Source organism: Hylobates moloch, unplaced genomic scaffold, assembly GCF_009828535.3.
Source record: "Hylobates moloch isolate HMO894 unplaced genomic scaffold, HMol_V3 SCAFFOLD_8, whole genome shotgun sequence".
NCBI lineage: Eukaryota > Metazoa > Chordata > Mammalia > Primates > Hylobatidae > Hylobates > Hylobates moloch.
This window is the reverse complement of record NW_026652283.1, coordinates 50,054,701-50,066,163: the sequence shown is the minus strand read 5'-3', so window position 1 is coordinate 50,066,163 and position 11,463 is coordinate 50,054,701. Positions and strand designations below refer to the sequence as shown.

General features: G+C 35.5%; 1 protein-coding gene across 10 annotated transcripts in view; it reads left to right on the top strand.

Annotated features, from left to right (window-relative positions):
* Nucleotides 1-11,463, top strand: part of LOC116473135 (AGBL carboxypeptidase 4) — a 1,494,771-nt gene that overhangs the window by 495,114 nt on the left and 988,194 nt on the right. The gene's annotated exons all lie outside the window — the stretch shown is intronic.

The window sequence follows — 11,463 nt, the reverse complement described above, 5'->3', positions numbered from 1 at the left end:
GGTTTCACCAGTATTTCATTAAACATTGGCTTCCATCTAGTTCTCTGCATATACCCACAGTCTCCTGAGTAATTTTTGAATCATGGTAATTCCTTTTAGAAAAGATAAATGACTTAAACTTTATATGTGTCCAGAACTAAGGTCAAATGTGGCATTTCAAAGTCAATGCAGCTTTCTAGGTGCTTAAAGTCTTATGCCATTTTTTTTCTTTCTTTTGAGGAGGGGGAGAAGATAGGCATTTTAAAACAAACTCCTATTTTCCTCCTAGTACTCTCCCTTTGCGCCATTTGATACTTTAATATGGGTAGGCTAGAAGGGTGACCTGTTCACTTTCAGAGCTTTGGTTATAATTAGGATAGATTTATCTGCAGGAAAGGCCTAAAACAATCTGATGTGGGAGGTACTTGTAAAGCAGTTGAAGCTAATGTTACTGTGTGCCCTTTGGGATTGTAAAACAGAGTAAATATTAAACTCTGATTATGTACTAGCACTGCATTAGACACAAGGGAGGGTGCATTAAATGAACTGTACATTAGGTCATTCATTCATTCAGCTATCACTGAGCTTCTACTTTGTGTGGAGTACTGAGAATAGAGACAAGGTATGTTTATTTAAGAAGCTCATAGGCAAACTAATTAAACTTTACCTATCTCTAAGGTAGATATTTTTTCTTTCTTCTAGCTGAGGAAAGGGGAGTACAGAGAGGTGATATAATTGATCCAAAATTACACTGGTAGGAGGAAGTTAAGCTTAACTTAAAACCCCTTTCATATTTTCTTTAATTTAGAGTTTTTGTTTTTATTGTGTTTTCTTTCCAGTTATGGCATGTTAAAATAAACTTGCAAGAAGTATGTAATGCACAACTACAGCACTATCTCCCCAGAATCCATTCTTTTCTCTTAGAAATGACCCCACTTCCAAACTCCAACCATGTGGTTTGCAAAGAAAATCAGAATTATTCCTTGGGATTTTTCAGATAGAAACTAAGAAAAAAGTAAATAACTCCAAGATATAAAAATTTGGACTTGTTGGCTTTTATGTTCTCTGACATATGAGAGAAGTACACCTGTAAGTTAAAACAAAAATAAACAAGCATTTAAAGAGGCTAGCAAACTATCATAGCAAAACCAGGAAAAGATGACACTAGAAATACAATTTATAGAAAGAAATTTTATGAATATTGATGAAATAATCCAACTTAAATATTTACAACCCAAATCCAGCAATATATAGGAAAAAGACAGCAATATGCAGAAAATTTAATTACTAAGAAGTAGGATTTATCTAAAAACTTCAAAGATATATTAATTACTGTTTAATTTAAAATAATTTACAACAATAACAGATTTAAGTAGCAAAATCAATATGGTCATCTCAATAGATGAACGAAAAAACAAGATAAAATTCAATAACCATGATTAAATCTCCTGGAAATTCAGGACTCAAAGAGAATTAATCTAAACTAGATAATGATTACCTATTAAAACCACAAATTGTTGTCAAAACTTTAGAAACGTTTCTCTTAAAGAAAAAGAAGAGGCAAAGATGCCTGCTGCCACTACGTCTATTCGACATTACACATGAGGTTTTAGCCAGAACATATAATACAGGAAATAGAAGTAAGACATGTAAGTATTCGGAAATAGAAACAAAATTATTTCTTATTTCCAGATGATGATTTCCTACGTAGAAAATCCAAGAGAAAATTATACTACAAAGCTATAGTGACCAAAACAGCATGCTACTGGCATAAAAATAGACACATAAACCAATGGAAAAGAATAGAGAACCCAGAAACAAATCCCTACATCTATAGTGAACACATTTCAACAAACGCATACACTGGGGAAAGGACAATCTCTTCAATAAATGCTGCTGGGAAAACTGTATATCCATATGTAGAAAAATAAAACTAGACCTTTATCTCTTGCCATATAAAAATCAATTCAAAATGGATTAAAAATTTAAAGCTAAGATCTCAAACTATAAAACTACTACAGGGAACATTGAAGAAACTCTCCAGGCCATTGGACTGGGCAAAGATTTCTTGAGTAATACCCCACAAGCACAGGCAACCCAAAGTAAAAATGGACAAATTGGATCACATCAATGTAAAAAGCTTCTGCAGAGCAAAAGAAATAATCAAGAAAGTGGAGAGGGAAACCACAGAATGGGAGAAAATATGTGCAAACTATCCATCTGACAGGGGATTAATAAACAGAACATATAAGCAGGGAAAACAACTATACAGGAAAAAAATCTAATAATCTGATTTAAAAAATAATCAAAAGATCTGAATAGACATCTCAAAAGAAAACATATAAATGGCAAACAGGTATATGAAATGAGGCTCAACATCATTGATCATTAGGGAAATGCAAGTCAAAACTACAACGAGATATCATCTTACTCCAGTTAAAATGGCTTTTATCCAAGTCAGGCAATAACAAATGAAATCGAGGATGTGGAGAAGGGGGAACCCTCATACACTGTTGGTGGGAATGTAAATTAGTACAACCACTATAGAGAACAGCTTAGAAGTTCCTCAAAAAACTGGCCGGGTGTGGTGGCTCATGCTTGTAATCCCAGCACTTTGGGAGGCCGAGGCGGGCGGATCACGAGGTCAGGAGATCGAGACCACGGTGAAACCTCATCTCTACTAAAAAATACAAAAAATTAGCCGGGCGTGGTGGCGGGTGCCTGTAGTCCCAGCTACTCGGAGAGGCTGAGGCAGGAGAATGGCGTGAACCCGGGAGGCGGAGCTTGCAGTGAGCCGAGATTGCGCCACTGCACTCCAGCCTGGGCGACAGAGCGAGACTCCATCTCAAGAAAAAAAAAAAAAAACTAAAAATAGAGCTACCTTATGATCCAGCAATTCCACTACTAGATATATACTGAAAAGATAGGAAATCAGTATATCAAAAATATATCTGCATGTCTGTGTTTATTGCAGCACTATTCACGCAGCCAAGATTTGGAAGCAACATATACATCCATCGACAGATGAATGGATAAAGAAAATGTGATGCTTATACACAATGGGGTACAATTCAGCCATAAAAAAGAATGAGATCCTGTCATTTGCAACAACATAAATGGAACTGGAGGTGAAATAAGCCAAACACAGAAAGACAAAGTTTGCATGTTCTCACTTATTTGTGGAAGCTAAAAATTAAAACAATTTAACTCATGGAGACAGAGAGTAAACAGAAGATAACCACAGGAAGAGAAGGGTAGTGGGAAGGGGTGGGATGTGGGGACAGTTAATGTGTGCAAAAATATAGTAATATAAAATGACTAAGATACGGTATTTGATAGCACTACAGGATGAGTACACTCAATAATTTAATTGTATGTGTTGAAATAACTAAAAGAGTATCATTGGATTGTTTCTAAAACAAAGGATAAATGCTTGAGGTGATGGATAACCCACTTACCCTGATATGATTATTATGCATTGTAAACTTACATCAAAATGTCTCATTATCCCATAATTATCTACAACTACTATATATCCACAAAAACTAAAAATTAATTTAAAAATTCAAGAGAAAGCCACAGAATAACTATTAGAATTAATCATACAAGACTGTTGGATACTAGATTAATATACAAAAGTCATACATGATGAAATACAAAAATATGTAGACAAAGAATATATAACAACTGCAGGGCATTCGTTATCACAGGGATAGAAAGGAAAAGAATGGTTTTCTGGGGAGAGGTGATTATATGAAAAACTTTACAATTTTTATTTCTTTTTAAAGATTAGAAGCTGGCAAAATATTAACATGGATTAAATCTAGGTATTCAGTACACCTAAATAGTTCATAACAAAAATTTTAAAATTAAAAAATGTAAACATAAGGTAATATTTCAGATATTTGAAAATAATAATTCCTACTATGGAGGTTTAGAGAAGATTAATTTCAATTTAGGTTTCTTCATTTACAAAAACACAAATAATCTGATGTTCATGTATTGGAGCACTTGGTTTCAATTATCCCTGATATCTTTGCCTTCATTTAATTGTTGAAACCTATCATTTAATTACATGATCATGATCATGGGGTTGGTACTCAGAATATCAGGGTTCAAACCCTGTCTGTACCAATTACTAGCTGCCTGATGCCACTGAAACAGTTACTTTTCTAGACCATAGGTTTTTCATTTTTAAAATAAGATGATAATGGCACTATATTAGTTCATTCTCACACTGCCATGAAGACATACTCAACACTGGGTAATTTATAAAGGAAAGAGGTTTAATTGACTCACAGTTTCTGCATTGCTGGTGAGGCCTCAGGAAACATATAATCATGGTGGAAGGAAAAGGAGAGGCAGGTACCTTCTTCACAGGGCGGCAGGATGGAGTGAGAGCAAGCAGGGGAAATGCCAGACACATATAAAACCACCGAATCTCCTGAGAACTCACTCACTAGCTTGTCTTGTCTGTCTGAGGAGAACAGCATGGGGGAAACTGCCCCCATGATTCAATTACCTCCATCTTTTCCTGTTCTTGACATGTGGGGATTATGAGAATTAAAATTCAAGGTGAGATTTGGGTGGGGACACAGAGCGAGCCTTCTCAGACACCTACCTCATATAGTTGTCATGAGGATAAAGTAAGATAGTTCCTGTAGAACATTTAGCACAATATCAGGTATATTGGAAGTATACTGTAAATGTTAGCTGTTGCATGTTACTTAAACTTTTTTAGCTTCTCAGGGTTGTTATGAGTTGGATGAAATAATCTGAGTAAAACTCAATAGCATAATGAGCATATCATAACAATACTAACATTTCCACAAATCTTCATTGTACTTCACCCTCCCCACCCCACACCAGCTTATTTTTGAACATTTAATTCTTTTTCTGTTTTGAGAGGTACTATGCTGAGTGGAACATCTTTGATCACATTTGACTAACATATTGACTAATATATTTTCTAACATTTATAGCTATTTGGAGGACAAAGTATGCATTTCTTTTATAGTTATGTCATAGCTTGAATTATAGCAACTATTGCTCACAATGGAGATAAAATTATTCATACTAACCTTTTGCTCTACTTCTTAACTTCAGACACAGGCATGGGACTAGCTGTTTTGTTCTAAGGGTGTTTGTCCCATTTTTGGTTGCATGTAAGAGGAATGTAAATTTTTTCATTAGATTTTCAGAACTTGTTTGCATCATGTGAGGAATGATTACTTATGCAGGCATTTTTCTAGAGATGGGACAATGGGATTTCCTGTTACTTAAAGTGAAAAGTGATGCTGAAATCACAGGAGAATGCATAACTAAGAGTGAAATAGGTAGTGGGGGAAATGAACCAGAGAGAGAGGCCTGACTAGGTCACCAATTTGAGGACGACGGGCAGGAAACATTGAAAACCGGATGAGGAGAGCTAAGGACCACAAGGTCTTATAAGGAACATGCCGTAGCAGGTTGAGGGATTTTGATGGGTTGGGGTTCATTAACTGAGATGGGCTTTCTCCCTGTGACTGAGTTTTTAAGATTCTTTGTGGAATGACATCAGAGGGTTGGGTGTGTTTAACCAGTTGTATGGTAGGTACTGGTTCTAATGGTAGGTGAACTTATTAAGTTGTTGATGGTTATTATTTTAAAAGAACAATACATATGTTGACATCTTTCTGAGATTACCTTTGGACAATAGGTGAAAATTCTCTGTATTTTCGTAAAGGTAATTGAGAGCAAATTTTGTACATATTTGAAAAAGTGTACATGAATACTTTGATTTGCTATCTGATTTCTGAGTGCATAATCAGACTCTGGGGTCTGACAAATTGAAGCAGTGTGAGAAGAGGTGGGACTCACTCCACAGACTCCTTCCAAAGCAATTGTCAGCTTTCAGCAGCTCTATTAGCATCTTCACATCAGGGTAAATGGGGGTATTTATCTCCTCAGGCACTTATGCTTTGTGTTACAAGTAATCCAATTATACTTTTCTAATTATTTAAAAATGTACAATGAAATTACTTTTTACTATAGTCACCCTGTTATGCTAGCAAATATTAGGTATTATTCATTTTTTCTATTAGTTTGTATCCATTAAGGCTCTCCACATCCCCTGCAAGCCTCCACTACCCTTCCCAGCCTGTGGTAACCATCCTTCTATTCTCTGTCTCCATGAGATCAACTGTTTTAATTTTTAGTTCTCACAAATAGGTGAGAACATGCAAAGTTTGTCTTTCTGTGCTTAGCTTATTTCACTTAACATGATCACCTTCAATACCATCCATGTTCCAAATGACAGGATCTCATTCTCTTTTTTCTTTTTAATTTCACCTGTTTCTTTTTTTTATTATTATACTTTAAGTTTTAGGGTACATGTGCACAACGTGCAGGTTAGTTACATATGTATCCATGTGCCATGTTGGTGTGCTGCACCCATTAACTCGTCATTTAACATTAGGTATATCTCCTAATGCTATCCCTCCCCCCTCCTCCCACCCCACAACAGGCCCCGCTGTGTGATGTTCCCCTTCCTGTGTCCATGTGTTCTCATTGTTCAGTTCCCACCTATGAGTGAGAACATGCGGTGTTTGGTTTTTTGTCCTTGCCATAGTTTGCTGAGAATGATGGTTTCGTTTCATCCATGTCCCTACAAAGGACATGAACTCATCATTTTTTATGGCTGCGTAGTATTCCATGGTGTATATATGCCACATTTTCTTAATCCAGTCTATCATTGTTGGACATTTGGGTTGGTTCCAAGTCTTTGCTATTGTGAATAGTGCTGCAATAAACATATGTGTGCATGTGTCTTTATAGCAGCATGCTTTATAATCCTTTGGGTATATACCCAGTAATGGGATGGCTGAGTCAAATGGTATTTCTAGTTCTAGATCCCTGAGGAATCGCCACACTGACTTCCACAATGGTTGAACTAGTTTACAGTCCCACCAACAGTGGATCTCATTCTTTTTAAAGGCTAAATAGTACTCCATCATGTATATGTACCACATTTTCTGCTTTTTTCTTTTACATTTATAAAGATTTTTAAAAATTTTTAATTTTTGTGGGTACATAGTTATATATATATTTATTAATTTGATGTTTTGATACTGGCATGCAATGTGTAACAATACATCATGAAGAATGAGATATTTATCCCCTCAAGCATTTATCCTTTGTGTTACTAACTATCCCATTATACTCTTTTTGTTATCTTTAAATGTACAATTAAATTATTATTGACTATAGTCACTCTGTTATGCTATCAAATAGTAGGCTTCATTTATTCTTTCTAATTCTTTGTAGCAGTCAACCCCACCCCATCCCTATACCCCACTGCCCTTTCCAGCCTCTGATAATCGTCCTTCTACTCTACGTCTTCATGAGTTCAATTGTTTAAATTTTCAGATCCCACAAATAAGGGCGAACATGTGAATTTTGTCTTCCTGTGGCTGGCTAATTTCACTTAACATAATGATCTCCAGTTACATCCATGTTGTTACAAATGAAAAGATCTCATTCTTTTTTATGGCTGAATAGTACTCCATTGTGTACATGTACCACATTTTCTTTATCCATTTGTCTGTTGATGGATGCTTAGGTTGCTCCCAAATATTGCCTATTGTGAATAGTGCTGAAATAAACATGGGAGTTCAGATATCTCTTCAGTATGTTGATTTCCTATCTTTTGGGTATATACCTAGGAGAAGGATTGCTGGACCATAAGATAGCTCTATTTGTAGTTTTTGAAGAACTTCCAAACCGTTTTTTCTCAGTGGTTGTACTAATTTACATTCCCACAAACAGTGTATGAGGGATCCCTTTCTTCCACATCCTCACTTGCATTTGTTATTGCCTGACTCTTGGAAAAACCATTTTAAATGCAATAATATGATATCTCATTGCAGTTTTGATTTGCATTTCTCTGATGATCGATAATGTTGAGCACCTTTTTATACCCATTTGCCATTTGTATGTCTTCTTTTGAGAGATGTATATTCAGATCTTTACCCATTTTTAAATCAGATTATTAGATATTTTCCTATATAATTGTTTGAGCTCTTTATATATTCTGTTTATTAATCCCTTGTCAGATGCATAGTTTGCAAATATTTTCTGCCATTCTATGGGTTGTCTCTTCACTTGATTGTTTCCTATACTGTGCATAACTTTCTTTTTTTTTTAACATGATGGGACTTCATTGGTCCATGTTTACTTTGGTTGCCTGTGCTTGTGGAGCATTACTCAAGAAACCTTTGCCCAGTTCTATGTCCTGGAGAGGTTCCTCAATGTGTTTGGTAGTAGTTTTATAGTTTGAGTAGTAGATTTAAGTCTTTAATCCACTTTGATTTGACTTTTGTATGTGGTGAGAGATAGGGGTTTAATTTTCTTCTTTTCCATATGGATATCCATGTTTCCCAGCACCACTTATTGGCTATTCTGGGTCTTGTATCATTCTATATGAATTTAGGAATTTTTTTATATTTTTGTGAATAATTTCATTGGTATTTTGAGAGGGATTGCATTTAATGTGTAGATTGCTTTGGGTACTATGGACATTTTAGCTGTATTAATTCTTCCAATCCATGAACATGGAATAATTTTCTATTTTTGGGGGTCTTGTTCAATGTCTTGCATAAATGTTTTATAGTTTTTATTGCCAAGATTATTCACTTCTTTGGTTAAGATCCTCAAAGAGATTTAGACCCCTGCACAATAATAGTGGGAGACTTTTACGTCTCACTGACAATATTAGACATATCATCAAGACAGAAAATTAGCAAAGATATTCAAGACCTGAAAACAGCTCTGGATCAAATGCATCAGGTATCTGTGGAACTCTCCATCCAGAAATAACAGAATATACATTCTTCTCATTGCCACATGGCACTTACTCTAAAATTGATCACATAATCAGAAATAAAACACTCCTTCCCAAACGCAAAGTAACTGAAATCATAAGTCTCTCAGACCACACCACAATCAAATGAGAAGTCAAGACTAAAAAATTCACTCAAAACCATACAATTACATGGAAATTGAATAACCTGCTCCTGAATGACTTTTGGGTAAATAATGAAATTAAGATAGAAATCAAGAAGTTCTTTGAAAATAATGAGAACAAAGATACAACACACCACAATCTCTGGGACATAGCTTGGGCAGTTTTGAGAGGATGATTTATAGCACTAAATGCTCACATCAAAAAGCCAGGAAGATCTCAACAACCTAATATCACAACTAGAAGAACTGGAGAACCAATGGCAAACAAATCTCGAAGCTAGCAAAAGACAAGAAATAACCAAAATCAGAACTGAACTAAAGGAGATAGAGACATGATAAACCATTCAAAACATCAATGAATCCAGAAACTGTTTAAAAAAAAATAAAGTAGATAGACTGCTAGCTAAACTAATAAAGAAGAAAAGGGAGGATATTTATATGAAAGCAATTAAAAATGACAAAGGGGATATTACCACTGACCCCACAGAAATATAAACAGGAATATTATAAACCGCTATGGACACATAAACTAGATAATCTAGAAAAAAATGGATAAATCCCTGGGCACTTACACCCTTGCATGACTGAACCAGGAAGAAATTGAATTTCCGATCAGCCCGATAATGAGCTCTGAAACTGAGGCAGAAATGAAGAGCCTACCAACCAATAAACCTGGTCCTACCTGCCCAGGACCAGATGGATTCACAGCTGATTTCTACCAGATGTACAAACAAAGATCTTGTACTATTCCTACTGAAACTATTTCAAAAAATTGAAAAGGAAGGACTGACTCCTCCCTAACTCATTCTATGAGGCCAGCATCATCCTGATACCAAAACCTGGCAGAGATACAACAAACACAGAAAACTTCAGGCCAATTTCCTTGATGAACATAAATGCAAAAATCTTTAACAAAATACTGGCAAACCGAGTACAGCAGTACATCAAAAAGCTTATCCATCGCAATCTAGTAGGCTTCCTCCCCAGGATGCAAGATTGGGTCAACAGACACATATCAGTAAACATGATTCATCACATAAATAGAACTAAAGACAAAAACCACATAAGTATCTCAATAGATGCAGAAAAGGCTTTTGATAAAATTTCACATCTCTTTATGTTAAAAACTCTCAATAAACTAGGTATTGAAATCACACACCGCAAAATAGTAAGAGTCATCAATGACCAACTCATGGCCAACACCATACTGAATAGACAGAAGCTGGAAGGAATTCCCTTGAAAACTAGCATAAGACAAGGATGCCCTCTCTCACCACTCCTATTCAACAAAGTATTAGAAGTTCTGGCCAGAGCAATTAGAAAGAGAAAGAAATAAAGGGTATTCAAATAGGAAAAGAAGAAGTCAAACTATGTTTGTTTGCAGATGACATGATCCTATGTCTAGAAAACTCCATCTCAGTCCAAAAGCTTCTTAAACTGGTAACTTCAGGAAAGTCTCAGGATACAAAATCAATGTGCAAAAGTCACTAGCATTCTCATTCTTATATGCTAAAAACAGTCAAGCCGAGAGTCAAATCACGAATGAACTTCCAATCACAACTGCCACAAAAAGAGTAAAATGCCTAGTAATACAGCTAACAAGGGAAGTGGAAGTTCTCTACAATGAGACTACAAACCAACCACTCAAATCAGAGATGACACAAACAAATGGAAAAACATTGCATGCTCATGGATAGAAAGAATCATTATTGTTAAAATGGCCATACTACCCAAAGCAATTTATAGATTCAATGCTATTCCCATTACACTACCACTGACATTCTTCACAGAACTAGAAAACGCTATTTTAAAATTCATGTGGAACCAAAAAGAACCCAAAAGCCAAGGCAACCCTAAGTAAAAAGAACAAAGCTGGAGGCATCACACTACCTGACTTTATGCTACAGGGCTTCAGTAACCAAAACAGCATGGTACTGGTATGAAAACACACACATAGACCAATGGAACACAACACAGAGCCTAGAAATAAGGCCGCACACCTACAAGTATCTGATCTTTGACAAACCTGACAAAAACAAGCAATGGGGGAAAGGACTCGCTATTCAATAAATGATGCTGTAATAACTGGCTAGCCATATGCAGAAAAATGAAACTGGATCCCTTCTTATACCACATACAAAAATTAACTCAAGATGGATTAAAGACGTAAATGTAAAACCCAGAACTATAAAAACCTTTGAAGACACTCTGGCAATATAATTCAGGACATAGGCAGGGGCAAATATTTCATGATTAAGACACCAAAAGGAATTACAACAGAAACAAAAATTGACAAGTGAAACCTGATTAAATGAAAGCGCTTCTGCAGAGCAAAATAAACTATCAACAGAAGAAACAGATAATCTACAAAATGAAAGAAAATATTTGCAAACTATGCATTTGACAGAGGTCTAATATCCAGCGTCTATAAAGAAGTTAAACAAATTTACAAGAGAAAAAAAAAAACAACTCCATTAAAAA